Consider the following 19,559-nt stretch of genomic DNA (forward strand, 5'->3'; position numbering starts at 1 on the left):
CCTGAACTTTTGGATGCAGTCAAAAGTATGCAGAGAAACAAAACCCCGGGAAGAGATGGTTTGCCGGTAGAATTTTTTGAATTTGGATGGCCCGTGCTAGGAAAGCATTTCCTCGAAGTATTAAAATTTTGCAGACAGAAGAATTGTATATCACAATCTATGAAAGAAGGTTTGATTACTTTAATTTTTAAGAAGAAAGGGGATCGAAGAGAAATTAAAAATTGGCGTCCAATTACCTTATTGAATAGTGACTACAAGATCTATGCCAAGATATTTGCAAATCGGATGAGACAAGTAATAGGGAAGATGGTTGGAGAATGGCAAACATGTGCGGTCCCAGGACGCAGGATGTCTGATGGTCTAATTTTGTTGAGAGATTTAATATCCCATTTACAATCGAATAATGAAGCTCTGACAGTGGCTGGAATTGATCTGGAGAAGGCCTATGATAAGGTTTCTCATAAATTTTTGTTTTCTTGCTTGCTGAGTCTTGGGATCCCGAGTGCAGTGGTGAACACTCTAAGGAGCCTATACACTGGGATTACAAGTCAGATATTGGTGAATGGAAGATTGTCACCAACGGTTGATATTTTGTCTGGGGTTAGACAAGGATGCCCCTTGTCCCCTATTTTGTTTATTTGCGTTGTTGAGCCTTTGTTGAGATATGTCCAGACAGACAAAGTGATGAAAGGTTTTTTTCTACCAGGAGGAGATGGTACTAAAATAAAATCATTATGTTACATGGACGATATGGGATTCCTGTGTGGGAATCAGTCTGACATGAATAGAGTGGATTTGTTACTGAGGTTATTTTCAAATGTGTCTGGTCTAAAAGTAAATTGGCAGAAGAGCCAGCTGTGTAACTTAAGTGGGATGGATAATGTGCGATCTGAGAAGATCCCAAAAACGGAATCGATAACAGTATTGGGTGTTCACTTTGAAAAAAATCTTGTAAATACAGTTAATGCTGAGAAGGCCATTGAAAAAGTACAGAAGAAAATTGAGTTTTGGAAACTGAGAAGATTGACATTAACAGGAAAAGTGTTGATTTCTAAGGCAGTATTGCTTCCTCTGATGCTCTTTTTTTCAGTAGTATTCCCACCAAATAACGCATGGTGTAAAAGATTTGAAATGCACATGTGTAGATTTTTTTGGGGCTCTAAAATGGAGAGAGTGCGGAGAGAAATAATCAAAAAGAATGTAAAAACGGAGGATACAATGTCCCTGACTTGAGAATATTTCTGGATATGCATTATTGGTTAAACTGTTTCAAAATATTTAGGAGTGGAAATAGAACCGCAAAAATGATGAAATACTTGGCTGGCTGGGAAATGGCAAAGTGGGGCTGGTGCAAAATCGATTTGACCAAACCAAAGGCTTTTATTGTACCTATTTTTTATTTAAAATTGAAAAGTTTTTTTGAGAAGAATAGGTTAAACCAGATGGATGATGGATCTACAGATAAAGTTAAGCTTCTGAGATGGTTGAGAAAGGATGAGACGGTTTGCAATATCTTTAATTTTCCTTCTAAAGTAGCACAAGGAAGTTTGGAGCAAAATGAGTTGGGGAGGCGTGTCTATAGACAAAAAGAAATTGCTTGGCAAACTTTCCACGAATGTTTGATGACTAAATATTTCCTAAAAACACGAGATTTAAGTAGAGAAGAGACGTGCCCGAGGGATGGATGTGCTTCAATGGAGTCAGTATATCATGTTTTTTGGGACTGCAAGTTTGTAACCAAATTAAGAAGGAAGCTTGATCCCTTTTTCAAAGAAGTTCTGGGAGTAGGATTAAATTCCTTAGAAATATGGATGTTTGGTGAAATAAAAGGATGTAAGAGAACTCAAAGAAGAGTATGGGTGTTTTCCTGTATAATGAAAGAAGTGATTTGGGACGCAAGATGTTTATATGTGAGGAAAAATGTACGTTTATCCGCAGATGATTGTGTGAATTTATGTTTGGCAAAACTGCATGTTGTGTATCTATGGGATGTGAAGTTAATGGGGGCGGAGGAGGCTTCTGATTTTTGGAGAAGGAGTAGATGGAAGGTGTAGGTGGTGGAAGGTTAAAAGAGTAGGATAGAATAGTTGATAATTGTATGGAAATAGGAGTGTTAGATGCATATATGTTATTTTATGTGTGTTTAAAGATTTTTTACAAAAGAACTATAATGATGACGGAGTTAAAGCCGGAGGTGTTTTCTAAAGTTTTCATTGGAGAACTAGTGAGATACAAAGTTTGGCGGAGATACTCAGTCTGAAAAGTTCGAAAAAAAAAAAAAAAAAAAAAAAAAAAAAAAAAAAAAAAAAAAAAATCTGTTCTTATCAGTTTAATATCTGATACGTCCCCTATCTGGGGACCATATATTAAATGGATTTTTAGAACAGGGAGATGGAAGAAGAGCTTGCTCTGTCCACTCCACGCATCGACCTGGTATTGCAGTACCTCCAGGACCGGTGCACTCCCTCTCTTACGCAGTGTCAAAAAATAGATTTAACTGGAACATCATCCAACTTGTTTGTTTTGTGTGTTCTTGTTGCTTGCTGCTGACAATGTTTCTTGCTTAAACTCGGTTCCGTGCTATAATAAACTGGCATTTAACCCTTGTGTCTTTGTCTTCATTGCTTCTTGTCTGTCACTTTCTTGCCAAATGCCACTACTTGATCAAGTTACCTATACAGCAACACCTAGATTTAGTCAGGGCATCCAATTTTCGACAAGTCAGCTAGTGTTCTACTCCTCGCTCTCTCTTTCCTAAGGCCCAAAATGAAGCCTTCGATAAGCAGTGACTACTCTGCTGACAAAAAAGGGGGCTGAATTTGCTCCATTGCTGTCTGCCTTGCTGCATGCAGCAGCTAGCTAGAAAAGTCTGCTGTGGCAAGGGTTTTTTATTTTTATCCGGAGGATCCCTTAGTCTTTGACTCCCTCTAGTGGCCCTCGATTTCTTCCACGTTATGTTAACTAAGTCCACGTTATGCTAACTAGGAGGCCGGCCCATGCAAATGATTTCCTTGTTGAACGTGAACGAGGAGCAACGACAAGCACCTGAACGTGTGCAATTCTTATTTTGGGATGACTGAGGGTCATGACTGGGCTCCAGCAGTGTTGGGCAGGTGTCAGAAAGGGGTGGATTGTCCAGTAGACAGGGGGTCAGGCCTGTAGACCAGCGACACCCGTCTGGCTGAAGATTCACACCTCCGGACAGCCTAGACTGGGGGAAGGGGCGCTTGCCGGGTACAGGCAAACGGGCAACTCTCAGCGAGCCCTCCGGTGGGGCCAGAAAGCCGCTCGCTCGGAACAGAGAATAATTGGGTTATCGCTTCTCGGCCTTTTGGCTAAGATCAAGTGTAGTATCTGTTCTTATCAGTTTAATATCTGATACGTCCCCTATCTGGGGACCATATATTAAATGGATTTTTAGAACAGGGAGATGGAAGAAGAGCTTGCTCTGTCCACTCCACGCATCGACCTGGTATTGCAGTACCTCCAGGACCGGTGCACCCCTCTCTTACGCAGTGTCAAAAAATAGATTTAACTGGAACATCATCCAACTTGTTTGTTTTGTGTGTTCTTGTTGCTTGCTGCTGACAATGTTTCTTGCTTAAACTCGGTTCCGTGCTATAATAAACTGGCATTTAACCCTTGTGTCTTTGTCTTCATTGCTTCTTGTCTGTCACTTTCTTGCCAAATGCCACTACTTGATCAAGTTACCTATACAGCAACACCTAGATTTAGTCAGGGCATCCAATTTTCGACAAGTCAGCTAGTGTTCTACTCCTCGCTCTCTCTTCCTAAGGCCCAAAATGAAGCCTTCGATAAGCAGTGACTACTCTGCTGACAAAAAAGGGGGCTGAATTTGCTCCATTGCTGTCTGCCTTGCTGCATGCAGCAGCTAGCTAGAAAGTCTGCTGTGGCAAGGGTTTTTTATTTTTATCCGGAGGATCCCTTAGTCTTTGACTCCCTCTAGTGGCCCTCGATTTTTCTTCCACGTTATGTTAACTAAGTCCACGTTATGCTAACTAGGAGGCCGGCCCATGCAAATGATTTTCCTTGTTGAACGTGAACGAGGAGCAACGACAAGCACCTGAACGTGTGCAATTCTTATTTTGGGATGACTGAGGGTCATGACTGGGCTCCAGCAGTGTTGGGCAGGTGTCAGAAAGGGGTGGATTGTCCAGTAGACAGGGGGTCAGGCCTGTTGACCAGCGACACCCGTCTGGCTGAAGATTCACACCTCCGGACAGCCTAGACTGGGGGGAAGGGCGCTTGCCGGGTACAGGCAAACGGGCAACTCTCAGCGAGCCCTCCGGTGGGGCCAGAAAGCCGCTCGCCTCGGAACAGAGAATAATTGGGTTATCGCTTCTCGGCCTTTTGGCTAAGATCAAGTGTAGTACCCGGGGGATCAGGGTTATGGGTCCCTCTTCACAGGAGGACCACTTGAGTTGCACCCGTCTGCACGTTTTTGTGAACACTCTTTATGTGTGTGCACATTTTTTCTGCACCGGGTGGAGTTTTTTTTGGGTGTGTTCACACGCCATAGGCTTTTCAAAAAAAAAAAAAAAAAAAAAAAAAAAAAAAAAAATCTGTTCTTATCAGTTTAATATCTGATACGTCCCCTATCTGGGGACCATATATTAAATGGATTTTTAGAACAGGGAGATGGAAGAAGAGCTTGCTCTGTCCACTCCACGCATCGACCTGGTATTGCAGTACCTCCAGGACCGGTGCACCCCTCTCTTACGCAGTGTCAAAAAAATAGATTTAACTGGAACATCATCCAACTTGTTTGTTTTGTGTGTTCTTGTTGCTTGCTGCTGACAATGTTTCTTGCTTAAACTCGGTTCCGTGCTATAATAAACTGGCATTTAACCCTTGTGTCTTTGTCTTCATTGCTTCTTGTCTGTCACTTTCTTGCCAAATGCCACTACTTGATCAAGTTACCTATACAGCAACACCTAGATTTAGTCAGGGCATCCAATTTTCGACAAGTCAGCTAGTGTTCTACTCCTCGCTCTCTCTTTCTAAGGCCCAAAATGAAGCCTTCGATAAGCAGTGACTACTCTGCTGACAAAAAAGGGGGCTGAATTTGCTCCATTGCTGTCTGCCTTGCTGCATGCAGCAGCTAGCTAGAAAAGTCTGCTGTGGCAAGGGTTTTTTTATTTTTTATCCGGAGGATCCCTTAGTCTTTGACTCCCTCTAGTGGCCCTCGATTTTCTTCCACGTTATGTTAACTAAGTCCACGTTATGCTAACTAGGAGGCCGGCCCATGCAAATGATTTTTCCTTGTTGAACGTGAACGAGGAGCAACGACAAGCACCTGAACGTGTGCAATTCTTATTTTGGGATGACTGAGGGTCATGACTGGGCTCCAGCAGTGTTGGGCAGGTGTCAGAAAGGGGTGGATTGTCCAGTAGACAGGGGGTCAGGCCTGTAGACCAGCGACACCCGTCTGGCTGAAGATTCACACCTCCGGACAGCCTAGACTGGGGGGAAGGGCGCTTGCCGGGTACAGGGCAAACGGGCAACTCTCAGCGAGCCCTCCGGTGGGGCCAGAAAGCCGCTCGCTCGGAACAGAGAATAATTGGGTTATCGCTTCTCGGCCTTTTGGCTAAGATCAAGTGTAGTACCCGGGGGATCAGGGTTATGGGTCCCTCTTCACAGGAGGACCACTTGACGTTGCACCCGTCTGCACGTTTTTAGTGAACACTCTTTATGTGTGTGCACATTTTTTTCTGCACCGGGTGGAGTTTTTTTTGGGTGTGTTCACACGCCATAGGCTTTTCAAAAAAAAAAAAAAAAAAAAAAAATCTGTTCTTATCAGTTTAATATCTGATACGTCCCCTATCTGGGGACCATATATTAAATGGATTTTTAGAACAGGGAGATGGAAGAAGAGCTTGCTCTGTCCACTCCACGCATCGACCTGGTATTGCAGTACCTCCAGGACCGGTGCACCCCTCTCTTACGCAGTGTCAAAAAATAGATTTAACTGGAACATCATCCAACTTGTTTGTTTTGTGTGTTCTTGTTGCTTGCTGCTGACAATGTTTTCTTGCTTAAACTCGGTTCCGTGCTATAATAAACTGGCATTTAACCCTTGTGTCTTTGTCTTCATTGCTTCTTGTCTGTCACTTTCTTGCCAAATGCCACTACTTGATCAAGTTACCTATACAGCAACACCTAGATTTAGTCAGGGCATCCAATTTTCGACAAGTCAGCTAGTGTTCTACTCCTCGCTCTCTCTTTCCTAAGGCCCAAAATGAAGCCTTCGATAAGCAGTGACTACTCTGCTGACAAAAAAAGGGGGCTGAATTTGCTCCATTGCTGTCTGCCTTGCTGCATGCAGCAGCTAGCTAGAAAAGTCTGCTGTGGCAAGGGTTTTTTATTTTTATCCGGAGGATCCCTTAGTCTTTGACTCCCTCTAGTGGCCCTCGATTTTCTTCCACGTTATGTTAACTAAGTCCACGTTATGCTAACTAGGAGGCCGGCCCATGCAAATGATTTTCCTTGTTGAACGTGAACGAGGAGCAACGACAAGCACCTGAACGTGTGCAATTCTTATTTTGGGATGACTGAGGGTCATGACTGGGCTCCAGCAGTGTTGGGCAGGTGTCAGAAAGGGGTGGATTGTCCAGTAGACAGGGGGTCAGGCCTGTAGACCAGCGACACCCGTCTGGCTGAAGATTCACACCTCCGGACAGCCTAGACTGGGGGGAAGGGCGCTTGCCGGGTACAGGCAAACGGGCAACTCTCAGCGAGCCCTCCGGTGGGGCCAGAAAGCCGCTCGCTCGGAACAGAGAATAATTGGGTTATCGCTTCTCGGCCTTTTGGCTAAGATCAAGTGTAGTACCCGGGGGATCAGGGTTATGGGTCCCTCTTCACAGGAGGACCACTTGACGTTGCACCCGTCTGCACGTTTTTGTGAACACTCTTTATGTGTGTGCACATTTTTTCTGCACCGGGTGGAGTTTTTTTGGTGGTGTGTTCAACGCCATAGGCTTTTCAAAAAAAAAAAAAAAAAAAAAAAAAAAAAAAAAAATCTGTTCTTATCAGTTTAATATCTGATACGTCCCCTATCTGGGGACCATATATTAAATGGATTTTTAGAACAGGGAGATGGAAGAAGAGCTTGCTCTGTCCACTCCACGCATCGACCTGGTATTGCAGTACCTCCAGGACCGGTGCAACCCCTCTCTTACGCAGTGTCAAAAAATAGATTAACTGGAACATCATCCAACTTGTTTGTTTTGTGTGTTCTTGTTGCTTGCTGCTGACAATGTTTCTTGCTTAAACTCGGTTCCGTGCTATAATAAACTGGCATTTAACCCTGTGTCTTTGTCTTCATTGCTTCTTGTCTGTCACTTTCTTGCCAAATGCCACTACTTGATCAAGTTACCTATACAGCAACACCTAGATTTAGTCAGGGCATCCAATTTTCGACAAGTCAGCTAGTGTTCTACTCCTCGCTCTCTCTTTCCTAAGGCCCAAAATGAAGCCTTCGATAAGCAGTGACTACTCTGCTGACAAAAAAGGGGGCTGAATTTGCTCCATTGCTGTCTGCCTTGCTGCATGCAGCAGCTAGCTAGAAAAGTCTGCTGTGGCAAGGGTTTTTTATTTTTTATCCGGAGGATCCCTTAGTCTTTGACTCCCTCTAGTGGCCCTCGATTTTCTTCCACGTTATGTTAACTAAGTCCACGTTATGCTAACTAGGAGGCCGGCCCATGCAAATGATTTTCCTTGTTGAACGTGAACGAGGAGCAACGACAAGCACCTGAACGTGTGCAATTCTTATTTTGGGATGACTGAGGGTCATGACTGGGCTCCAGCAGTGTTGGGCAGGTGTCAGAAAGGGGTGGATTGTCCAGTAGACAGGGGGTCAGGCCTGTAGACCAGCGACACCCGTCTGGCTGAAGATTCACACCTCCGGACAGCCTAGACTGGGGGGAAGGGCGCTTTGCCGGGTACAGGCAAACGGGCAACTCTCAGCGAGCCCTCCGGTGGGGCCAGAAAGCCGCTCGCTCGGAACAGAGAATAATTGGGTTATCGCTTCTCGGCCTTTTGGCTAAGATCCAGTGTAGTTCTGCTGCATTCGGTGATTAGCCAAGAGGTGCCCGGGGTACCCGACGGTCGGCCTTGGGGGGGAACGTTCTTCTTAGGAAGGCCCCCCCCTTGCTGCTATTGGCCCTTAGGATTAGTCCCCCGGGCAACGGGAAGCGATCGCCCTTCTGAAGGCGGTGTTTGCGGAGTTCAGGGTCCCCCTTGGGGGTTCCCGTTGGACGGAGGAAGATGGCGGTCCGTGGATTGCGGGACTCGTTGCGGTTTTTGGTGAAACCGGAATTCAAGGCGGAGGTTAATCTGAGGACGATCGTGGTCGATGTCTTGACGGAGTTACTTGGCTTACGGGTAAGAGATATTGTTTGCTTACAAGACTTCCCACAACAAGGTTTATATGACACTACTTTTGTTTCTACCGAGATGTGCTGGAATATTTACGAGAAGATGAGGAGTTCAGATAATGACTTGTTTAAAAAGATGGAGGTTATTCCGCTCTTTATGCAGGAAGATAAGGCTATCGTGGTCCATATGTATAATCCGTTCGCGGACGTGAACTTGGTTAGAGCGTTTTTAAGTAACTATTGCGAGGATTACGTGGCGGTGACAAGGTCTTGAATAGATTTGAAATATGGACGGGAAGTACAGGTTTTATGGAAAATTCCGGCCTGACCCAGAGTGTGTTGGTGGAGTGAGGAGACCCCCTGCGGTATTTAATGTTGGTGGAGAGAGGGGGTTTCTTTTTTACCCCCGGACAGCCGGTATATTGCAGGAAGTGCTGCGTGTATGGGCATACAAGTAGTGACTGTGACAAGGGTGTAAAATGCAGATTTTGCGGATCCGTTGACCATTTCTCTAAGGATTGCAGACAAAAGAAAGTGTGTGACATTTGCAAAAAGCCTGGTCATCTTGCGAGACTGTGCCCTGAGTATTCTTCGGCGAAGACTACTTCGGAAGTGTATAGGATGGTGGGCTAGGAATCTGGCAAAAGAAGAAAGGGAGCAGCAGAGGTCTGAATATCTTGCTCGGAGGCAGGGTGGCAGAGCTCGGCCTGCGAATGCAGGGCAGCCTGACACGTGCTCAGGGCGGAAGACTGATGATGCTGCGCCTACAGTGCAAGCGGAGGCGATGAACAACGAGGCTGGTGCCGCTTCTGTGAATACAGAGGTTAGTGCTAAGGCTGACGTTGGGAGCATGAAAGCTACTGTAGGGGAAGAAGCCAGAGTGGAAGTGATGAGGATGGATCTTCGGCGGGGACAAGTAGTTGTCGGTGTGTGGAGGAGGAACAGCGGAGTCAGCCTATACGAGTCCAGGGCGGATGTCGGACTTAATAGCCAGTTATCCTCTAGTGCTGAGGAAGAAGAGGATGAAGAGATGGACAGTAATGAGTCGTTAGAATGTGGACAAAGACTTGTCATTTCAATGGACGAGGCGGCTCAGTCCTCCACAAAAAGGGCTCGGGAGGAAGGAGCTGGAGGGGACGAGGAAGGGGAGGCTCTTCCTGATGATGGAGGCTCTGGATCAGAGTCTGCCAGCTCTCCCTTTGCTAGGAAGAGATTGACATATGCGAATGTTGCAAGTAAAGGGGTGATTGAGAGGAAGCAACTTTAATAAGTAGACGTTATGGCTGTGCACTTGTTTTCAATTTATTTCTTCATGGCATTTAGCGTGAGTTCGGTGAATGTCAGAAGTATATGTTCAGGGTGGAGGAGGGCGGCAGTTTTTGATTACCTGGGAAGTGTGTGCGCTGATATTATTTGTGTGCAGGAGTGCGGTATTGAGAGAGCCGTAGGTGAAGATTGGAAACATGGGGCATCTGTGTGGTCTCCTATGTGTGAGTCAAGGAACGAAGGAGTGGGGATCCTTATTAAAAACCCATATATACATATTGTTCACAGGAGGTGGTGGTACCAGGGAGGTTACAAATTGTGGTGGTGGAGGTGGCAGGAAATGAATTTAAGCTAATTAATTGCTATGCACCAGCGGAAAAGAAGGAGCGTGTAAGCTTTTTTGAAGTGCTTAAGTTGTGGCTGCCGGGGAGAATCCCAACCTTGCTGCTTGGAGACTTCAATTGCGTGAGGAGGAGTGAGGAAAGGCAGGGCGTGAGTTTGGAAAGTGGGATGGAATGTGACCTCGAAAGCATTAAATGAGCTTGTGAGTGACTTTCGCCTGCAGGATGCTGCTATGATTGCTCAGAAAAGTGATGCTTTACTTTTTTTTCCGATAAGGGGTCAGTTAGGTCCAGGATTGATTTTATCTTTGCATCCTTAGCCTTCAAAATTGTTGGGTACCAGGTAGATCCCGTATCCTTTTCAGACCATGCTTTAATTTCAAGTTCCCTTAGTTTGGATGACACTATGATGTACGGGAGGGGTGTGTGGAAGCTCAACATCTCTCTTTTGAAGGAGGAGGGGGTGTTTTTGAGATTTAAAACCTTTTTTGAGCACCTTTCCTATAAAAAACGTGGGTTTGATGATATTTTGGGAGTGGTGGGATTGGGCGAAAACTAAGATCTGTGGTTTCTTTAAGAAATTGGGCGTAGAGATGGCTAAGCGGGAAGCATGAGGAGGAAAGGAGGTTGGTGGATAGGTATGCACTTCTTGTTTCAGTGCAAGAGGGATGGGGGTGGAGGTGCAAGAAGAACTAAAAGAAGTACGCGAGGCCCGAAATGCTATGATGAAGGATCGTGGGAGAAGTATTGTTTTTAGGGCTAAGATCCAAGAGATGGAGGAGGACGAACAATGCTCCGCGTATTTTTTTAAAAAATCGTTTGGCCAAAGAAAATGTTCCAGTCGGTGTTGGAAGGAGAAGAAGAGGTGAGCGGTGACAGGATGGTTGAGGCGATTAATCCTTTTATGCGGATCTCTATAGTGACGGTGGTGGGTGGTGATGTATCAGATGAAGAGACGCTGGAATATTGTGAGGTGGTAAGAGGAAACCTGAGTGCGGAAGATGCGAGAGACGCTACTGGAACCTGTGAGGGAAGAAGAAGTAGAGAACGTGATCAGGAATATGAGAAGGAATAAGACCCCTGGAGGGGATGGCTTACCGATCGAATTTTATGAGGACTACTGGCCGGTGTTGAAGGAGGATCTATGCAGAGTTGTGAAGACCTGTATCGAAGAGAAAAGAGTATCTAAATCAATGCGGAAGGGGATAATTACTCTATTGTTTAAAAAGAAGGGTGATCAGCGAGATATACGTAATTGGCGCCCAATAACACTTCTTAATAGCGATTATAAGATCTTTGCGAAAATTTTGGCTGATAGGATGAAGAGGGTGGTGGATAGTATCATCGGAGAGTGGCAGGTTTGCGCTGTTCCCGGGCGGAGGATTTCGGATAATCTGATCCTCCTAAGGGACCTAATATACTACGCCCAATGTAACAACATGCCCTTGGCGGTGGCAAGCATAGATCTAGAGAAGGCCTATGATCGGTTAAATCATAAATACCTTTTTATAGTTTTAAGACAGATGGGGGTGCCTGAGGACTTTGTCAAGATGGTCGAATGTTTGTACCACGGGATAAGTAGCCAGATCCTGGTCAACGGAAAGCTGTCTGGGGAAGTGGAGGTGAGGTCGGGGGTTAGGCAGGGGTGCCCCTATCTCCTGTTGCCTTCATCTGCGCAATTGAGCCTCTCCTAAGGCATGTTGCGCGGGATAAATGTTGCAGAGGAGTATTTGTGCCAGGCTGTGGGAATGAACCTGTTAAAGCCCTCTGTTACATGGATGATGTCAACTTTCTATGTAATACGGCTAGAGACGTGACGAGAGCGGAGCTCCAGCTCAGTATTTTTGGGGCGATCTCTGGGCTACGTGTCAATTGGGGCAAAAGCAGCGTATGTGTTTAAGCGGTACCTGTGATACGTCTAAGAGTAACTAAGGAATGTGCAGGAGGTGGAAATACTAGGGGTACACTTCGAAAAAAGTTTAACAAGTCAGGTCAATATCGCTAAATGTGCCGAGAAGGTCGAAAAGAAGCTATGTCTGTGGAAACTTAGAAGATTATCCTTGTCTGGGAAAACCCTGGGTCGTTAAGGCGGTGATTCTCCCTCTGTTATTATATTGTTCAGTGGTCTTTCCCCCCAACAAAAGATGGGTGCAGAAAATTACGGAGGCTGTTATTTGTTTTTTCTGGGGCTCTAAGATGGAGAAAGTGTCGAGGGAAGTAGTAATGAAGAGCTTCCAACTGGGTGGATACAACTTTCCTAATGTTGGGCGGTTTTTAGAGGTTCAGTGGTGGTTGGTTCATCTCAGGACTTTTCTTGCAGGTGGGAAAGCGGCTGCTTTGATGCGGGTACCTGATTGGGTGGCCTTTGCTGAAGTGGGGATGGTGCGAAAGAGACCTTACAAGACCAATGTCTTTGATATCTCCAAGTTATTACTTAAAGATGTCCCAATTTTTTTCTGAGTAACAAACTACAGGAGTTGGGGGAGGGAGCACGCAAGAAAGAGGCCTTATGGGGATGGTTAAGGAGGGGTGAACTACCATCCAATATCTTTGGTTTAAGTTTCAAGAAAGCGGAACTTTGTTGGAGAAACTTGCTACTTAAAGGCGTGACTAATAAACAGCGGGAGGGTGGTGTGGTTAGCGCTACATAACTGTCTGCCCACGATGTCTTTTTTAAAGTCTAGAGACCTGGTGAGGAGGGAGGTATGCCCTAGAGATGGGTGTATGGAAGATTGAAAGTGTGAGGCACGTGTTTTGGGAGTGTGTGGTTTCGCTATCAAAGTATGGACGCTATTACATGATTTTGTGAGGAGGGTGGTGGAGGTTGAAGTTGTATCACTTGAAAATGTGTTTTTGGTTTGGTGGAAGGAAGTAAGGAAAAACAGCGTAAGATGTTTGTTGTATCTGCAGTGGTAAGAGAAACGATGTGGGAGACGCGGTGTGCCTTGGTGAGAAAGAAAATGGCGTTGACGGAGAAAGACTGTGTTGACTGGGTGATGCGAAGATGTTCTATGTTCTTGCGGTTGAAAGAAGGAGTATGGGGGAGGAGGAGGCGAATGTGTTTTGGAATTTTGAGAAGTGGCGGGTGGGGGATGGATAGGATGTATTTTATGTACTGTGTATGATATTTTATTCTTGATTTTACCTTTTTCTATGTCCTGATACGCTAGTATGATGCAAAGAACACGGCTCTGGTGATGGTACGGGGTAAGTTATGCCTAAGTCTGTGATTCAGTCTGAGTAGCGTTTAAAAAAAAAAAAAAAAAAAAAAAAAAAAAAAAAAAAAAAAATCTGTTCTTATCAGTTTAATATCTGATACGTCCCCTATCTGGGGACCATATATTAAATGGATTTTTAGAACAGGGAGATGGAAGAAGAGCTTGCTCTGTCCACTCCACGCATCGACCTGGTATTGCAGTACCTCCAGGACCGGTGCACCCCTCTTATGCAGTGTCAAAAAATAGATTTAACTGGAACATCATCCAACTTGTTTGTCTTGTGTCGTCTTGTTGCTTGCTGACAATGTTTTTTGCTTGAACTCGGTTCTGTGCTCTAATAAACTGCATTTAACCCTTGTGTCCTTGTCTTCATTGCTTCTTGTCACTTTCTTGCCAAATGCCATTACTTTATCAAGTTACCTGTACAGCAACACCTAGATTTAGTCAGGGCATGCAATTTTCGACAAGTCAGCTAGTGTCCTACTCCTCGCTCTCTCTTTCCTAAGGCCCAAAATGAAGCCTTCGATAAGCAGTGACTACTCTGCTGACAAAAAAAGGGGCTGAATTTGCTCCATTGCTGTGTGCCTTGCTGCATGCAGCAGCTAGCTAGAAAAGGCAGCTGTGGCAAGGCTTTTTTATTTTTATCCGTAGGATCCCTTAGTCTTTGACTCCCTCTAGTGGTCCTCGATTTTCTTCCACGTTATGTTAACTAAGTCCACGTTATGCTAACTAGGAGGCCGGCCCATGCAAATGATTTCCTTGTTGAACGTGCACGAGGAGCAACGAGAAGCACCTGAATGTGTGCAATTCTTATTTTGGGATGACTGAAGGTCATGATAGGGCTCCAGCAGTGTTGGGCAGGTGTCAGAAAAGGGTGGATTGTCCAGTAGACAGGGGTTCAGGCCTGTAGACCAGCGACACCCGTCTGGCTGAAGATTCACACCCTCCGGACAGCCTAGACTGGGGGGAAGGGCGCTTGCCGGGTACAGGCAAACGGGCAACTCTCAGCGAGCCCTCCGGTGGGGACCAGAAAGCCGCTCGCTCGGAACAGAGAATAATTGGGTTATCGCTTCTCGGCCTTTTGGCTAAGATCAAGTGTAAATCTGTTCTTATCAGTTTAATATCTGATACGTCCCCTATCTGGGGACCATATATTAATGGATTTTTAGAACAGGGAGATGGAAGAAGAGCTTGCTCTGTCCACTCCACGCATCGACCTGGTATTGCAGTACCTCCAGGACCGGTGCACCCCTCTTATGCAGTGTCAAAAATAGATTTAACTGGAACATCATCCAACTTGTTTGTCTTGTGTCTTCTTGTTGCTTGCTGACAATGTTTTTTGCTTGAACTCGGTTCTGTGCTCTAATAAACTGGCATTTAACCCTTGTGTCCTTGTCTTCATTGCTTCTTGTCACTTTCTTGCCAAAAGCCATTACTTTATCAAGTTACCTGTACAGCAACACCTAGATTTAGTCAGGGCATGCAATTTTCGACAAGTCAGCTAGTGTCCTACTCCTCGCTCTCTCTTTCCTAAGGCCCAAAATGAAGCCTTCGATAAGCAGTGACTACTCTGCTGACAAAAAAAGGGGCTGAATTTGCTCCATTGCTGTGTGCCTTGCTGCATGCAGCAGCTAGCTAGAAAAGGCAGCTGTGGCAAGGGCTTTTTTATTTTTATCCGTAGGATCCCTTAGTCTTTTACTCCCTCTAGTGGTCCTCGATTTTCTTCCACGTTATGTTAACTAAGTCCACGTTATGCTAACTAGGAGGCCGGCCCATGCAAATGATTTTCCTTGTTGAACGTGCACGAGGAGCAACGAGAAGCACCTGAATGTGTGCAATTCTTATTTTGGGATGACTGAAGGTCATGATTGGGCTCCAGCAGTGTTGGGCAGGTGTCAGAAAAGGGTGTGGATTGTCCAGTAGACAGGGGTTCAGGCCTGTAGACCAGCGACACCCGTCTGGCTGAAGATTCACACCTCCGGACAGCCTAGACTGGGGGGAAGGGCGCTTGCCGGGTACAGGCAACGGGCAACTCTCAGCGAGCCCTCCGGTGGGGCCAGAAAGCCGCTCGCTCGGAACAGAGAATAATTGGGTTATCGCTTCTCGGCCTTTTGGCTAAGATCAAGTGTAGTATCTGTTCTTATCAGGTTTAATATCTGATACGTCCCCTATCTGGGGACCATATATTAAATGGATTTTTAGAACAGGGAGATGGAAGAAGAGCTTGCTCTGTCCACTCCACGCATCGACCTGGTATTGCAGTACCTCCAGGACCGGTGCACCCCTCTTATGCAGTGTCAAAAAATAGATTTAACTGGAACATCATCCAACTTGTTTGTCTTGTGTCTTCTTGTTGCTTGCTGACAATGTTTTTTGCTTGAACTCGGTTCTGTGCTCTAATAAACTGGCATTTAACCCTTGTGTCCTTGTCTTCATGCTTCTTGTCACTTTCTTGCCAAATGCCATTACTTTATCAAGTTACCTGTACAGCAACACCTAGATTTAGTCAGGGCATGCAATTTTCGACAAGTCAGCTAGTGTCCTACTCCTCGCTCTCTCTTTCCTAAGGCCCAAAATGAAGCCCTTCGATAAGCAGTGACTACTCTGCTGACAAAAAAAGGGGCTGAATTTGCTCCATTGCTGTGTGCCTTGCTGCATGCAGCAGCTAGCTAGAAAAGGCAGCTGTGGCAAGGCTTTTTTATTTTTATCCGTAGGATCCCTTAGTCTTTGACTCCCTCTAGTGGTCCTCGATTTTCTTCCACGTTATGTTAACTAAGTCCACGTTATGCTAACTAGGAGGCCGGCCCATGCAAATGATTTTCCTTGTTGAACGTGCACGAGGAGCAACGAGAAGCACCTGAATGTGTGCAATTCTTATTTTGGGATGACTGAAGGTCATGATTGGGCTCCAGCAGTGTTGGGCAGGTGTCAGAAAAGGGTGGATTGGTCCAGTAGACAGGGGTTCAGGCCCTGTAGACCAGCGACACCCGTCTGGCTGAAGATTCACACCTCCGGACAGCCTAGACTGGGGGGAAGGGCGCTTGCCGGGTACAGGCAAACGGGCAACTCTCAGCGAGCCCTCCGGTGGGGCCAGAAAGCCGCTCGCTCGGAACAGAGAATAATTGGGTTATCGCTTCTCGGCCTTTTGGCTAAGATCAAGTGTAGTATCTGTTCTTATCAGTTTAATATCTGATACGTCCCCTATCTGGGGACCATATATTAAATGGATTTTTAGAACAGGGAGATGGAAGAAGAGCTTGCTCTGTCCACTCCACGCATCGACCTGGTATTGCAGTACCTCCAGGACCGGTGCACCCCTCTTAGCAGTGTCAAAAAATAGATTTAACTGGAACATCATCCAACTTGTTTGTCTTGTGTCTTCTTGTTGCTTGCTGACAATGTTTTTTGCTTGAACTCGGTTCTGTGCTCTAATAAACTGGCATTTTACCCTTGTGTCCTTGTCTTCATTGCTTCTTGTCACTTTCTTGCCAAATGCCATTACTTTATCAAGTTACCTGTACAGCAACACCTAGATTTAGTCAGGGCATGCAATTTTCGACAAGTCAGCTAGTGTCCTACTCCTCGCTCTCTTCTTTCCTAAGGCCAAAATGAAGCCTTCGATAAGCAGTGACTACTCTGCTGACAAAAAAAGGGGCTGAATTTGCTCCATTGCTGTGTGCCTTGCTGCATGCAGCAGCTAGCTAGAAAAGGCCAGCTGTGGCAAGGCTTTTTTTATTTTTATCCGTTAGGATCCCTTAGTCTTTGACTCCCTCTAGTGGTCCTCGATTTTCTTCCACGTTATGTTAACTAAGTCCACGTTATGCTAACTAGGAGGCCGGCCCATGCAAATGATTTTTCCTTGTTGAACGTGCACGAGGAGCAACGAGAAGCACCTGAATGTGTGCAATTCTTATTTTGGGATGACTGAAGGTCATGATTGGGCTCCAGCAGTGTTGGGCAGGTGTCAGAAAAGGGTGGATTGTCCAGTAGACAGGGGTTCAGGGCCTGTAGACCAGCGACACCCGTCTGGCTGAAGATTCACACCTCCGGACAGCCTAGACTGGGGGGAAGGGCGCTTGCCGGGTACAGGCAAACGGGCAACTCTCAGCGAGCCCTCCGGTGGGGCCAGAAAGCCGCTCGCTCGGAACAGAGAATAATTGGGTTATCGCTTCTCGGCCTTTTGGCTAAGATCTTGTGTCTGAGCCATTAGGTAACATCTGGCACCAGACCTACTCGGCCTTAAGATGCTTCCCTAGGTTGCATTTTTTGCTGCTATTGGGTAGGTCGCTGTCTAGTGTGTACGAGTGGAGATCGGCTGGATTTGAATGCGGATTCGGATCTGACTTTAAGGGCGTTCCTATTTTGCATATTCGGAGTCCGGGTCCTCCGGGCTCCGGGATCGGAGAAATCGTCTTCCTGCCGTGGGCAGAATGGCCAACTACGGGCTACGGGATACAGTTCGTTTGAGAGTAAAAGATGGAGCTGAAGTGACTCTTCATGAGGTTGTCGTGGATCTGTTGAAGGAGACTCTTAATATAGAGGTGAGCGAGATATTGTGTCTTCAGGATTTCCCTTCTCAAGGCATTTATGATGTTACTTTCACTTCCTCTGAGGTTTGCTGGAATGTGTACGAAGGATTGAGAGCAAGAAGTGAAGATAAAGTGGTGAAGAAGTTTAAGTCGTTTCAATTGTTTCAGAAGGAGAGAAAGTAATAACGGTACATCTTTATAATCCGTTTTGCGGACATCTCTTTGGTAAGAGCTTTTTTACTCACATATTGTGATGAACTAAGAGGAGGAGAAAAAGTGAAAAACAAGTATGGGATTTGGTCTGGTAAATACCGGTTTGTAGGACGTCTTAAGATGATCCCAGCTGCATTGGAGGTGTAAAGAGACCTCCGGCTGTATTTACAGTAGGAGGAGAAAGAGGGTTCCTGTTCTACTCTGGTCAACCCATGTACTGTAGGAACTGTTTTAAAGTATGGCCACACTAAGGCTGAATGTAAACTCGGAATGAGATGCAGATTTTGTGGAGGAGAGCATCAAGCAGCACAATGTCGGGCATCTAGGGTGTGTGACATTTGCCAAAAGTCAGGTCACTTAGCGCGCAATGTGAGACATACGTAAATGTTAAAAAGGCTTATGCTTTTTCGGACATGATGAATGACAGAGATAAGGCGGGTGGCCAAAAGGAGCAAGCTACAACATCGCAGGGAAAAGGGGGAGCTAGTTCAGGATCTAGTGACAGTGTGGGTCCTGTTGGCAAGCCTGAAAAACCAAAAAATGTGAGTTCTGAATCTTGCAAGGATGTGGATGAAGCGAGAGTGGAGCAGGAAGCCGACAGAGCCACTTCAGCAGAAGGAGTGGTTGTTGGTGGTACTGCCCCTCCTATCGTGGACACTGAGCAAGGTGTGGGTCAAACTGGAGAAGATGGAATGGACACAGGTACAACAACTGATCAGGATGTAGTGGTGGGGAGCTGTGATACAGATGCAGCCTCAGTCCCTTACCAGGTCCTCTAAATGGACTATCTTCCAGCGAGGCAGAGGATGAAGATGAGGAATATGAAGAAGAGGATGAAGAGGAGATGGATGAAGAAAGTGGAAGCTTGCATGTGGTCAAGGTGTGGTGCGATCATCTGGAGAAGATGAGGAGTTGTCCTCTAAAAGGTTTAGAGTGAAGAAGGAGGGAGGAAAGTGGGAACCTAGTAATACCCACTCACGGGGGATCGGAGTTTGCTCCTGATTCTGCCGGTTCTCTATGGATGTAAGGAGATACTTCAATGCAAGAGAGCAAAGACCGTAGTTTTTCTTTTAAGAAAGTATTATGGCTGATATTTTTTTGGTTAATAATGGTGCTTACAATAAGTACTATTAATGTAAGAAGTATAAATTCAGCATGGAGGAGAAGGGCTGTGTTTGACGAGCTAAAAAATCTTGATGTGGATGTGTTTGTCTTCAAGAATGTTGTGTGGAATATGATCCTGAACAATCAGAATGGGGGTTTGGAAGTTGTGTGTGGTCTCCACTGTGTGTGTCCCGCAATGAAGGAGTGGGTGTATTGTGCAAAAATAGAGATATAAAAATACTATCATATGAATGTATTGTACCGGAGACTGCTGTTGTGCCATATGGAACATCATGGGACTAAATTTAGATTATTTAACGTATATGCTCATGCTGATAAATGAGAGAAAAGAATTATGAACTTACTAAGAATACATTTAGTTGGGAGAACCCCTACAATTGGTGCAGGTGACTTTAATTTAATTCGGTTTGTGAAAGATAGAGAGGAATTGGTGAACAAAAATTGGATGTGACGTCAAAAAACCTAAATGAA

General features: G+C 45.5%; 7 non-coding genes and 2 pseudogenes across 7 annotated transcripts; all 9 read left to right on the forward strand.

Moving 5' to 3' along the window:
• The first annotated feature begins 2,296 nt into the window (after nucleotides 1-2,296).
• On the forward strand, nucleotides 2,297-2,467 carry LOC120938643 (annotated as a pseudogene).
• Nucleotides 2,468-3,315: 848 nt separating this feature from the next.
• Nucleotides 3,316-3,506, forward strand: LOC120938549. Its single transcript, XR_005749125.1, has one exon. It is a non-coding gene; the product is annotated as a U2 spliceosomal RNA (small nuclear RNA).
• A 1,030-nt stretch (nucleotides 3,507-4,536) lies between these two features.
• On the forward strand, nucleotides 4,537-4,735 carry LOC120938587. The gene has a single exon (XR_005749152.1). It is a non-coding gene; the product is annotated as a U2 spliceosomal RNA (small nuclear RNA).
• A 1,037-nt stretch (nucleotides 4,736-5,772) lies between these two features.
• Nucleotides 5,773-5,960, forward strand: LOC120938578. Its single transcript, XR_005749145.1, has one exon. It is a non-coding gene; the product is annotated as a U2 spliceosomal RNA (small nuclear RNA).
• A 1,033-nt stretch (nucleotides 5,961-6,993) lies between these two features.
• On the forward strand, nucleotides 6,994-7,192 carry LOC120938594. Its single transcript, XR_005749159.1, has one exon. It is a non-coding gene; the product is annotated as a U2 spliceosomal RNA (small nuclear RNA).
• Nucleotides 7,193-13,243: 6,051 nt separating this feature from the next.
• On the forward strand, nucleotides 13,244-13,446 carry LOC120938604 (annotated as a pseudogene).
• An 840-nt stretch (nucleotides 13,447-14,286) lies between these two features.
• LOC120938552 lies at nucleotides 14,287-14,475 on the forward strand. The gene has a single exon (XR_005749128.1). It is a non-coding gene; the product is annotated as a U2 spliceosomal RNA (small nuclear RNA).
• An 841-nt stretch (nucleotides 14,476-15,316) lies between these two features.
• Nucleotides 15,317-15,508, forward strand: LOC120938551. Its single transcript, XR_005749127.1, has one exon. It is a non-coding gene; the product is annotated as a U2 spliceosomal RNA (small nuclear RNA).
• An 842-nt stretch (nucleotides 15,509-16,350) lies between these two features.
• LOC120938550 lies at nucleotides 16,351-16,541 on the forward strand. Its single transcript, XR_005749126.1, has one exon. It is a non-coding gene; the product is annotated as a U2 spliceosomal RNA (small nuclear RNA).
• The last annotated feature ends 3,018 nt before the right edge of the window (nucleotides 16,542-19,559 follow it).

This window comes from Rana temporaria, chromosome 4 (genome assembly GCF_905171775.1).
Source record: "Rana temporaria chromosome 4, aRanTem1.1, whole genome shotgun sequence".
In the NCBI taxonomy this organism is placed as follows: Eukaryota; Metazoa; Chordata; class Amphibia; order Anura; family Ranidae; genus Rana; species Rana temporaria.